This window comes from Trichechus manatus, unplaced genomic scaffold, assembly GCF_000243295.1.
Source record: "Trichechus manatus latirostris isolate Lorelei unplaced genomic scaffold, TriManLat1.0 scaffold00216, whole genome shotgun sequence".
NCBI classification, from domain to species: Eukaryota; Metazoa; Chordata; class Mammalia; order Sirenia; family Trichechidae; genus Trichechus; species Trichechus manatus.
Window position 1 is genome coordinate 2,553,725 of NW_004444152.1, and position 12,702 is coordinate 2,566,426.

Genomic DNA, 12,702 nt, shown 5'->3' on the forward strand with positions numbered 1-12,702 from the left:
TCCCAGCCTTCATGGAGCTTATGTTCTAGTGAATGTTGGTTTTGATGTGTCCATCATTTTCCTTTGTAAAGACATGGTCAAACTCTTACTCTAAGGCCTATCACCTGAGTGATATTTGGCAACTCTCAAGGTTCTGACTGAAGCCTGTAGTGCACCACTTACACCGAGTTCTGTGTTGTGTTATCTCTTGACTACTGGGATTTGTTAAGCTATGGCTGAAACAGTTACTTTAATGACACAAATATTGTCTCGCCAATGAAAACTGATGATTACATAATTCAGGATACAAATGAGTTTTCATATAACATCATCTTATAAAATTTCTTTACTCTGAGGATTCTCTACATTGTTTCCACTCTCATCACTTTCATTAAATACATCATCATCATGGATTCTTTGATGTCTTATAAGATATGAACTTAACTGGAAGTGTTTACAACATGTCTCACATTTGTAAGATTTTACTCCTCTGTGAATTTTATACCAATTAGATGTCCAATGGAAGAGTTTATCACACGTCACATTTGTATGGCTTCTTTCCAGTGTGGACACTGTTGAGGACTTCAGCTATGACTGTATTAACACAGTACCCACACTTATTTTATTTCTCTTGAGTGGACTTTCTGATGATTATCTAGACTGTTGCTCCACTTGAATCCCCTCCCACACTTCTCACATCTGTATGGCTTTTTTCTAGAGTGAACTCTCTGGTGACATTAAAGTTGTGATTTCTGACAAAAATCTGTTCCCACACTCTTCACGTTTGAATGGTTTGTCTCCACTGTGGATTCCCTGATGGATGTCAAGACCTGAGAGCTGAATGAAGCATTTCCCACACTCTGCACAATTATAAGGTTTCTCTGTCTGGGTATGCCTATGTCTATGCTGCTCTTTATATAACTGAGAAGTGGTTAGGTTTAGGATCTACCCTACACTGGTTTGACCTCAACTGATTGATGAGTTACATTACATTAGATGGTGTTATCAAAGGCCATTACATTACATCCACAGGATAGGGGTTAGGATTTCAACAAGTATCTTGGAGACACAATTCAAACCATGACAGTTCCTCCAAAAGTCAAACATAAAATGACCATATGAGGAGTAATTAAACACCTAGGTGTATACACCATAGAATTGATTTGAAAATAGATAAATACTTGTACATGAATGTTCATAGCAGCACTATTAACAATAGGTAATGTGGAAACAACACAAATATACTTTAGTGGGTCACTGGATAAACAAAATGTGGTATATACATACAATCCAATATTTAGCCATAAAGAGAAATGAAATACTAATACATATTAATATGTGGATAAACATTGAGAACATTATGCTAAGTTAGACGCTAGAAAGAAGGTCATATATGATTCCATTTATATGCACTATCCATAACTGGCAAATCCATAACAAGTGTGTAGTTACCAGGGGAAACAGGAAGAGGGAAATGGAAGTTACTGCTGAATGGATGCAGGGTTTTCTTTTCGGGGGGGATGAAGATGTTTTGGAATTTAAGAAGTGGTGGTTTCACAACATTGTGAATTTACTAAATGCCAGTGAATTGTAGACTTACAACGGTTAATTTTATAGTGAGTTTCGCCTTAATAAAAAAGTTTAGAAGAAAAAGCCTACATTAAATTTTTTTTCCAGGCCAAACCTCCCACCCACCCCCCAAAAAATATCCAAAGATAAAAGACAAACTGGAAAAAATTTGCAATTTATTTAAAGGATAAAAAAACTAAACCAGTTGCCATGTAGTTGATTCGTATAACAGATAAGGGGCTATATGGTAGTTACTGATATGTGTCAACTTGGCTAGGCCATGATTATCAGTAGTACGTAATTATCCTCCATTTTGTGACCTGATGTAACTGTCCTCCATTTTGTGATATAGGGTAATCACTTCTATAATGTGATCTGATGTGATCATCCAGTCAGTTTCCTCGGGAGTGTGTCCTGCACCCAATATATACATGGACATTCTAGAAAAGCTCGTTTTCTTGCTCTGGATCCTGTTTCCAGGTTTTCATCATCTGACCTCCAGTTTTTGGGACGTACACCAGCAGCTTGTCGTCTGACTTGGCAACTTTCGGATTTGCCAGTTACATAGCCCTGTGAGCCATCAACCTGTTGTCTGACCTGCCTGCATTGGGATTCGCCAGCTCTGCAGTCCTGTGAACCAGCAGCCTGCCATCTGATCTGCTGATTTTGGGATTCGCCATCTCTGTAGCTCTGTGATGCAGAGTCTGTTGTCTGCTCTGCTGACACTGGGATTCACTGTCTTCGGCAGCTCTAGGAGCCAGCAGCCTGCTGTGTGACCTGCCAATTCTGGGTTTGTCATCCCCTAAAGCCATGGGAGCAATAATCGCACCTAGCACCTTGTTCTTGACCTAACTAGATTCTCCATTCATTGAAACCAGGGCTGTTAGAAGGATTGGCTGATCTCAGGACTGGGGCATGGTAAGTACACAATCAGCCTGAACTATATAGTATTAGACAGTAAGTATTCAGAGAGCTCAAAGCATGATGAACACAAGTCAGAATGACAGAGAAGATTGCTTGAACAGGATTTCACTAGCCAGATCTGAAGCAATTTGAGTGTTACATGAATAATAGTAGTAAATATGAATCCTTTCAATAATTCATAAATCCAAACTAGTATAAACAAAAGAGACGTGGAAAGCCCTTTGTTATAATAGAATACCAACTAATAAACATGGAATAAGTTGGAAAATCACCAATTTTATATCCATAATAGTAATAATTTAGGCCAGAAATATCAATAAATGTTAAGACAAATAGATGAAAATTTGATGGATAATATAACATTAACCTAGTCTGAAGTATCTATCCACAAAATTTATTGAAAGGGACTTTGCAGTGGAGAATCCTGGAGGCTTAATCAACTGTTCAAATGTAACAGCACCAGTAATTATAAACACTGATGTCTAGTACATCCTGATAATGATACCTTAAGAAGGACGATATCATTCCCATTAAATTCCTGCCAAAAATACATAATGTAAAATCTTATCATGATGAAATATCTGACAAGTTACCCTGAGGGATACCACACAAAATAGCTTTACTCTTTGGGAACATCTTTTTTTTTTTTTTTTAATTGTACTTCAGGTGAAGGTTTACAGAACAAATAGTTTCTCATTAAACAGTAGTACACATATTGTTTTATGACATTGGTTAACAACCCCACGACATGTCTACCCTCTTCCTTCTCGAACTTATTTATTTTGGTGAAAATATACATAGCCAAAGATACACCATTTCAAAAATTTCTACATGCACAGTTCAGTGACATCAATTACGCTCTTCCAGTTGTGCTGCCGTTCTCACTTTAGATGGTTTACAGAACAAAATAGTTTCTCATTAAACAGTTAGTACACATGTTGCCCTATGACAATGGTTAACAACCCCACTGCACGTCAACACTGTCCTTACTCAACCTTGGGTTCCCTATCACCAGCTTTCCTGTCCCCTTCTGCCTTCTAGTCCTTGTCCCTTGACTGCTGTGCCTCATTAGTCCCGTTTTGTTTTATGGGGCTGTCCAATCCCCGGCTGAATGGTGAACCTCGCAAGTGACTTCACCACTGAGCTAAAAGGATGTCTGGGGGCCATACTCTCGGGGTTCCTACAGTCTCTTTCAGGCCAGTAAATCTGGTCTTTTTTGTTTGTGTTAGAATTTTGTTCTACATCCTTCTCCAGCTCTGTCCAGAACCCTCTGTTGTGATCCCAGTCAGAGCAGTCAGTGGTGGTAGCCGGGCACCATCTAACTGTACTGGACTCAGTCTGGTGGAGGCCTTGGTAGCTGTGGTCCATTAGTTCTATGGACTAATCTTTTCCTTGTATCCTGTTCTCTTCATTCTCCCTTACTCCCGAAGGGGTGAGACCAGTGGAGTATATTAGATGGCTGCTCACAGGCTTTTAAGACCCCAGATACTACTCACCAAGGTAGAATGTAGAACATTGTCTTTATAAACTGTGTTATGCCAGTTGAGCTAGAGGCAACATCTTTTTTTATGAGAAAAACAAAAGATTCTTTCAATCTCCCAGTAGATGTTCCATTATATCTCACTGACCAGTTCTATCCATAGACATCCCTGGCTGCCAGGAAGGTGGGAAAGTGCAATTTAGCTCTTCTATGTAGTGAAGGCAGTAAGAAAGAAGGGCTTTGTGACTTGCAGTTGGTTGACAGCCTATAGTGTCTGTCCCAGATAAACATACATCGATGTATGTTGTATCTTCATTTAGAATAGCAAACCTACTTCTCATCAGGTAGCATGTGAAGTATTTTTTGGTTCACCCAAGAACATGTGTATTTGAAAAAGTTGGGTTTATTATATGTTGCTGCAAGGGAGTACACACACCATGAGGAACCATGAGGTGTTTACAAAGTTAAGATATTTTTAGAACTATTATGGAATTTGGGCTTTTGTGATCTTTTCCAGTGATCTGGGGGAAGGTCTAAGGAAGCTGGGCTTCTGTCTACATTGGATGTTCAGAAAAGCAGGAGCAAATCTAAGACTGAGTACCTGTATAAATGTTATCTATAGGGAGAACAGACTAGAGCAAAGATAAAGCTATAATTGGTACAGAAGCAGTCATTCATTTAGCCAAGAGAAGGGAATGTTAGCTATTTTGTGAAGGCACCAAAAAACCAAAATCCCACTACGAGTGAGACTATTACGACTTACAGCAACCCTATGGGATACAGTAGATCTGTCCCTAGCGTTTTCAAAGCTGTAAATCTTTACGGAAGCCAACTGCCACATCTTTCTACCATGCAAGGGCTGGTGGGTTCAAAAAAGTGACCTTTCAGTTTTCACCCGAGCACTTTAACCGGTGTGCCACTAGAGCTCTCTTGTGACGGCACAGTGAGCTTGTTTTAGTCTGTGCTTAAATGACATCATGAAGTGGACTTGTTTTGTCTCACTTTAGGATGGTCTCACAGAACCTTGACTGAAGTTGGTTTTTTTGTGAGGTCGTTTATGTCCAATTGGAAGTCCTAGTGGTATAGTGGTTAAGAGTTAGGCTGCTATCGAAAAGGTCGGCAGTTCGAATCCACCCAGTGCTTCTTGGAAACCTTGTGGGGCAGTTCTAGCGTGTCCTATAGGGTCGGTGTGAGTCGGAATTGACTCAGTGGCAATGGGTTATGTCCAACTAGATAATAATATGGCCTAGATGTGATCGCCAAGCCAGCTTTTGAATGTCAGAGGCTACTCTCTTTTTTTTATTGTTTTCTTCCTCCATCTGTTCACTGCAGCACTGTGCGGCCATCGATTGGGAGAAATTAGATTTTTTAGCGGTTGACACTGGAAAATATCTAGATTATATTGAGATTTTTAAATGGTTTTATTTTTGAAAAAGAAATACGAAGATGGAAAATGTATATCTTGGAGAAAGCATCTGATTAAGTAATATTTAAGGTGGAATTTTTCTTATCCTGCTTTATATTTTTAGTTCATTTGAACTTATATGTAAAAACACGTATTACTAAATACAATGCAGATATTTTAGCCAAAATATATGAAGGTAAAAACCTGTTAGCAGTAAATCATCTTCCCTCACCTTCACAATTCTCTTGAGTGCTCTCCCATCAAATCATAGGCTTTAGGGTTCAAGAATGACTCTAACGCCCAGCTATTCAGCAATTATACTTGCTTGGAGATGCCGGATAATGTATTAATTTCTCTGGAATTCAGTGTTTCCTCCTCCAAAGTGGGGAAGATGGTTTTTCTATGACCTCAGTGCTTCCCCTTTGGCGATCATAAATAGTGGTTGTTTTTCCTGCCAAACTAGTGGTACCAAAGGTACGAAGGTACCTTCGTTGCTCTTCGGTCCCCCTGCAAACCACTCTCCCTCTTCCATTCTTTAAACTGTAGGCTTATACTATAAGATTATATTAATACTAACCAGGTATTGTTGCGTGCTGTCAATTTTCCACTCCTAGCGACCCCAAGGAGTCAGAAATCTTGTCTGAATTTGTTATTTTTGGGAGGTTGTTTATGTCCAGTTGGAAACCACGGTGGCGTAGTGGTTAAGAGTTGCACTGCTAACAAGGTCGGCAGTTCCACCCACCAGTCGCTCCTTGGAAACCTTATGGGGCGGTTCTACTCTGTCCTATAGGGTCGCTACGAGTTGATATTGCCTCGAGGGCAACGGGTTTTGAGCGACCCCATGTCACAGAATAGAACTGCCCCATAGGATTTCCTAGGCCGTGAACTTTATGAGAGCAGATGGCAGGTCTTTCTCCGCGGAGCAGAATGGCAGGGTGGGTTTGCACCGCTAATCTTTGGATAAGCAGCTCAGAGCTTAACCACTGCAAACCCAGGGCTCCTTACGTTGACCGTTTCCCTTCTCCTTTCAGACATCTACTGATCCCCTAAAACGGACATTCTCCTTGATTACCGGGCACTTCCGCCCAGGAAGGCCGGTGTGCGGAATTCTGGGAAATGTAGTCCAGAAGCTGTGCGCAGTTACGGCACTTCCGTTCCAGGAACGTGAGGTTCCTGCCATGTTTTTCCTCGTGTTGGGCGTTCCGCCCGGCGTCTGGAAACACTTCCAAACTTTCTGGACCTGCGTTTGGCACCTGTAACGACTAGGACGTCGATTTTAGTGGAAAGAAGGCGCGACGCCAACGGAGGTTTGAAAGGCGAGGGCGGCGGTGCTTTCCCCTCCTGGAGACTTTTCCATTTGTGGCCGTTCGCGCGTTCCCGTGTTGAGGACTGGCTCGGTTCGTGCCTCGCCTTATTTGTGGGTCTCCCGGGCTCTCAGCTCGCCAATCCACTATCCTCCACCTTGCACACACGCTGCCAGTTCCTTTCGGTACAGCATTGGGCGAGTTACTTAATCTTTATGTCTCTGGTGCGCTTCTGTAAAAAGGGAATATTAGTAGTTTCGTGAAGGAGCTCCGGTGGCGCAATGTTAAGCTCTCGGCCGCTAACGTAAAGGTAGGCAATTCGAACCCACTAGCTGCTCCTCGAGAGAAGACACCTGGTGATGTGTCTGCTCTCATAATAAAATTGGTTTGAAAATTAAAAGAGGTAGTATAAATAGAAGTCTCAAAACAATTCCTGGGACGTGATGAATGGTGATTATCTCCTTGTTACCGTTAAAAACCCCGTTGCCGAGGACTTGTTGATTCCGACTCAAGGCGACCTTCTGGCTGTTAGTACTAGTATTAAATTTCCCGAGAAGCGCTCCTCTAGGGTCCCTGTTAATAATTAGGAAACCGAAGCCCAGATGGACACGGTGATTTCTTCCTTCACAAACCCATTGTGGTAAGACATAGGCAAACCAAAATCTTTTTTAATGTTTGTGCGTAGAGTTTAAATTCACCAAAAAGTAAATTAGCCTTTGCCCTTGTTTCATGACGGGACAATTCTAGGCCCTTGAAATTTCCTGAGTAGTTGAGGTGCTTTATTATTTTAAAACTTCTAGACTATGCCTGAGGAATTGTGCAAATGAGTGGGGGTTGGCCAGGCCTGAGACCACTTCGTATCCTGCCGCCAGCTGTTCTCAGAAAGAGGGCATTGTTCAAACAATCGGGTAAAGATTAGCCAGAGATATTTTCTATTGTATTTCCTCTTAGCCTTGAAAACCTCATTGTAAAAACTGTAATCAATGACAGTGAGTTGGAAATGTGGAGGTTGGAGTATTGTGGAATGTGTTTATGTGTGTATTTTAATCACAACGAGAAAAAAAGCAACCTCATCATAACTGCCTTTCATTGGGCCCCCCTGTTTTTCCTAAAGAGAAGGACTTCCTGTGTTCATAGCTATTAACCGCTGAAATGAACCCTGTATGTTTTCATTTCTTTGTTCTTTATTTTTTTTTAACACCTTAAGTTGGGGATATAGTCAGAGCTCCAACTGCAGTGACCCTGGCCCTCCTTGCCTCTGAGTAGGGCAGGAAGATGGATCTTCATGGATCCCTTATGACCTGTTTTCTTTAGGAAGGAGGGGGTTGCTTCTGGCTGGTCAGAAAACGAAATCCGTTGCCGATGAGTCGATTCCCACTCATAGTGACCCTATAGGACAGAATAGAACTTCTAAGGAGCGACTGGTGGACTCGAACTGGTGCTCACCTTTTGGTTAGCAGCCGAGGTCTTAAACCACTTTGCCACCAGGGCTCCAGCTGTTCAGAGTGAGGAGAATAAACTGTGATATCTAGGGAACAGTCATGCAATCATTCTGATTCACAGCCTCCTTTCTTTCACCAGCCTCTACTTCTCAAGGAGTGCATCGAGGTGGAGGCAGTGAATCCTTGGCTACTGGTAGGAGAACGCCATGTGCAAAGGTCTTGGTGTTCTTCCAGATAGATTTTCACATGTGTTGTAGAGTGTGTGACATGTGCTCTTGCATGGATTAAGATTTAGTTGCTAAGTTCCATTCCAAGGGTTTTATACAAATCAGTACTTTCAAAGACAAAAATTATTAACAGCCATCTTGCTTTGATTTTAAGGTTTTCTTACCCATGAAACTGAATATTCTCTGTAAAGAAATCCCCAATCAAATTTCATTCTGCCAATGGCTTTTCTTTTACCCAAAGTTTCTGATCTTTTCTTTCCAGTTCACAAGCCAGGCTTACTAAGTTAGAATTTCAAAATGCATAGCTAAAGGTTGGTGGAAGGCCTGAGACCACCTCGTGCCCTGATAAATCATTTGATCTCAGTGAAAGGGGAGGCCGGTGTTCAATCAGTTATGTTGACATTGACCAGTGGTTGATGTTCTGTTCTTCTCTGTCTTTAAAAGTCTCATAGTAACTGGATTTTCAAGTCATTTACTTTTTCTGGACTCAAAATGGTCTCCTATATGCATTTAGAATAACTGCTCAGAGTAAACCTTGTTTCAATTTCCTTGAATTTTGAATATTTTTAACACTACATGATTCCCCACCATGGCTCTGTGAAGTGGTGCTGTTTTTTCACTGTTTTAAAAATGACTTATTTACCCAGGGAGCACTGGTGGTGCAGTAATTAACAGCTAGGCTGCTAACCAAAAGGTTGGCAATTCGAATCCACCAGGTGCTCCTTGGAAAGCATATAGGGTAGTTATATTCTGTCCTGTAGGATCACAATAAGTCAGAATCAACGGGACGACAACGGATTTTGGTTTTTGGTTTGCCCATAGTCATCTAACTAGTAGGAGGTGGGGCTGGGGTTGGAACCTCAGCAGTATGTGACCTAAGCCCGAGTTCATTATCTCTCTGATATATTTCCATGAGCCACAGAGAACTTGCTGGAATCAAATTGATTGTACCTTCAGTGTAAGGCTAATGGGCTTGAATGTTTCTCTTGAGTTTTTAAAAACCATTCTCAACTATTTTATTTGATTTCAAACATTGCTTTATATCTTTTTTTTTTTTTGAGAGGCTCGACTCCTCTGTTATTAAAAGTTCTTGGCAGAGGTTTACTTTTTCTACTCGGTGGTTTCCTTGGCCCTCTTTGCATGGATGCCTAGAGCCGAGACTTGGCGCAGGCCATGAAAAGACTGACAAAGGCGATGAAGTCCTTATCTTCCTGTGTGATGACCCAGAATTTCTCCTTGTAGATGTTCCGTATGGACATCTCTGGTCACATCAGCTCAGTGGCCAATTTGAGTTCCTGAGTAGAGCTATCTCCCTTCTTACGGGGATTGATGGCTTCTGGGGGAAGAGAATGAGCTTGGAGCAGTTACTCCTTCTGCCGCTGCACGTTAGCCTGCAGGGAATCTGTGGACTTGTTTTGCCACAAAGATCCTAATGGTCCAGGCTACCTTCTTGTGGGTGCTGGCTGCCCTCAGCTTGTCTAAGCTGAAGCGCCAGGCAGCTTAGACTTTGGTGTGATACTACACCGTGTGGCACTGCACTACGGACAGATAGATCAGGACGCGGGGTCCTTTGGGCTTTTGCTTGTCAGGCCTTGTATCTGCAGATCTTCCACACTGGCTGGTTGAATCATGTGGCCATGCGCCGCTGCGCATCCTTCTGGAAGTGGTGCTTTAGGATCACACCATTCCGGCTAGGTGCCATGGTTGTTTAAGGCCCTCCTCCAAGTGGAACGGCCTAGCGGAAAAGCTGTTTCATATTGTTATAAAACCAAAGAATTGTGGAGAATTCAGAAAATACAGAGATAAGTAAAGAAAAAAAAAATACGTTTATATATCTATGACTCTAGAATAGAAAGAAAGTAATGTAAAACTTGAGATGCATTTCTGTATAGTGGTTGTTTGTGAATATTTTATATAAACATTTAACAGAATTGATATTATACTTTCCTTAATGTTTTTTCCCTTATCTTTTTTAACTAGAAATTTCCAAACTCCTGCAAGAAAGAATACAGTAATGAACTCTGATATATTGTCATCATCATCCTTATTATTTTCATTACTGTTGTAACTAGTAGGACTCCTTCCTCATATTTTTAATGTTTTATTTTTATATAATTTTAAACCTTTGGAAACGTTATCAAAGGAATATGAGCAACTCTCATATACCATATACGCAGATTCACCTGTTCTTTACACTTTGCTTCTTTGCTTTGTCGGTGACCATCAGCAAAGTACCATCAGGAATATACCTGTAATCAAAGCCAGGTTGTTGTATCTTGCTGTAGCTAGGAAGCCCACACATAGCGGGGAATGGTGCGATGCCATCTTAAGAGGAGATGAAGAGGGGCTGGTTATAGCGTTTTAGCATGATCTGTATTTGTTAGCTGCCTAGGTTAGCATAATGTATAGTTGTTAGCTGCCTTAGAATTGGCCCCAACTCTAAGTCACCCCTGCGCAATGGAACAAAACACTGTCCGATTTTGTGCCAGTCCTCTGGCTGTGTTTCTGACAATGTTTCATTGTGATCCACAGGGTTTTCCTTGACTGCTTCTTGAAAGTAGATCTCCAGGCCTTTCTTTCTAGTCAGTGTTAGTCTGGAAGGTCCACTGAAGCCTGACAGATGACCACTGACAGATGGGTGGTGGCTGTGGTGCATGAGGTGCATTGCTTAGAAATTGAACCCAGGTCTACTGCACAGAAGGCGAGAATTCTATCATTAAACCATCAGTTTCTCATAGGATAATATATAGGATGCTTTTAAATGCTGTACTAAGTAAAAGTAGTTAATTCTGTTGTTAAACAGTAGAAGGTATCTGTCTTAGTTATCTAGTGCTGCTATCATAGAAATAAGCACAAATATGCGGCTTCAATAAACAGAAGTTTATTTTGTCACAGTTTAGATGGCTAGAAGTCAGAATTCAGGATGCTGGCTCTAGGGGACGGCTTTATCTCTCTGTTGAATCTGGATAAAGGTCATTGTTGCTTTACAACTTAAGTTTCTTGGTTCCTTGGGGATCTCATGTGGCCTGGCATCTGTCATCCCCCAGCTCAGCTTGCTGCTTCTGTACCTGACATGTTCTTTTATATCTGAAAAAGTAATTGGCTTAAGACACACCCTACTCTACAGTAGTGCCTCATTAATATAACAAACAAAAGCCATTTCCAGATGGAATGATAACCACATGTATAGGGGTTAGGATTTACAACACGTATTTTGGGGGGACATAGTTCAACCCATAACATTCTACCCCAAAAATTATGTCCTTCCCACATGCAAAAAAAAATCACCCCATCACATTTCCCTAAATATCTTAAGTGAACTCTAAGTCCAAAATCTCATTTTTTAAGTCACCTAAATCAAGTATGGATGAGACTTGCATATTCTCTCCTGGGGGAAAATTCCTCTTCATGTGTGAACCTGTGAAATCTAGACTACATTTAGAGTACAGTGTTGGAACACTCACAAGGTCGATATTTTAATGAAAAATGGGAGAAAATTGGAAGGAAAGAAGGAATAACAGGAACCAAGCAAGTCCAAAACCAAGCAGAATAAATTACAGTAGCTCTCAAGGCTTGAAAAGAATCCTTTGTTCTTCCCAGACCATCTGGGCAATGGCCCCACCCTCAGACTCTGGGTGTTGCCAGTGCTGTCTGGATTCTGAGTGTAGGCTCCTCTGGCCCTAGGGAGAGGCACCACCTTCCAGGCCCTGTGGTATGGAAACCTTGCCACTTGTCACCAAAGGTAGATTACTTGGCTTGCTGCAGCAAGGAAGCCCCCACACAGCAGGATATCATGGGATGGCTTTGTAAGAGACAGGAGGAGCTGGTTATAGGGCTTTAGCATAATACATTGTTGTTAGCTGCCTTAGAGTTGACCCCAATTCATAGTGACCCCATGCAAAAAGGAATGAAACACTGCCTCTTCCTGTGCCATTCTCTTGATAAGTTGTGAATCTGACAGTGTTCCCTTGTGATCCACAGGGTTTTCATTGGCTGATTTTCAGAAGCAGATCACCAGGCCTTCTTTTTAGTTATTCTTAGTCTGGAAGCTCCACTGAAACCTGTTCAGCATGATAGAGTGGTATCTTTGCATGAAGTGCATCCTAGAAATCAAACCTGGGTCTCCTACAGGGAATGCAAGAATTCTACCATTAAACTACCAATTTCTCATAGCATAATATACTAGATGGATGCTGGAATATACTAGATATGGATGTCAGAAGAGACTATGAAACTTGCTGTTGAACATTGAGTAGCTAAAGCAAATGGAAAAAATGTTGAAGTAAAAGAGCTGAACAGAAGATTTCAAAGGGCAGCTCAAGAAGACAAAGTAAAATACTAAAATGACATTTTCAAAGACCTGTAGTTAGAA

General features: G+C 41.3%; 1 pseudogene; it reads right to left on the reverse strand.

Moving 5' to 3' along the window:
- Positions 1-6,965: 6,965 nt before the first annotated feature.
- On the reverse strand, positions 6,966-12,312 carry LOC111822839 (60S ribosomal protein L13 pseudogene; annotated as a pseudogene).
- Between the last annotated feature and the right edge of the window lie 390 nt (positions 12,313-12,702).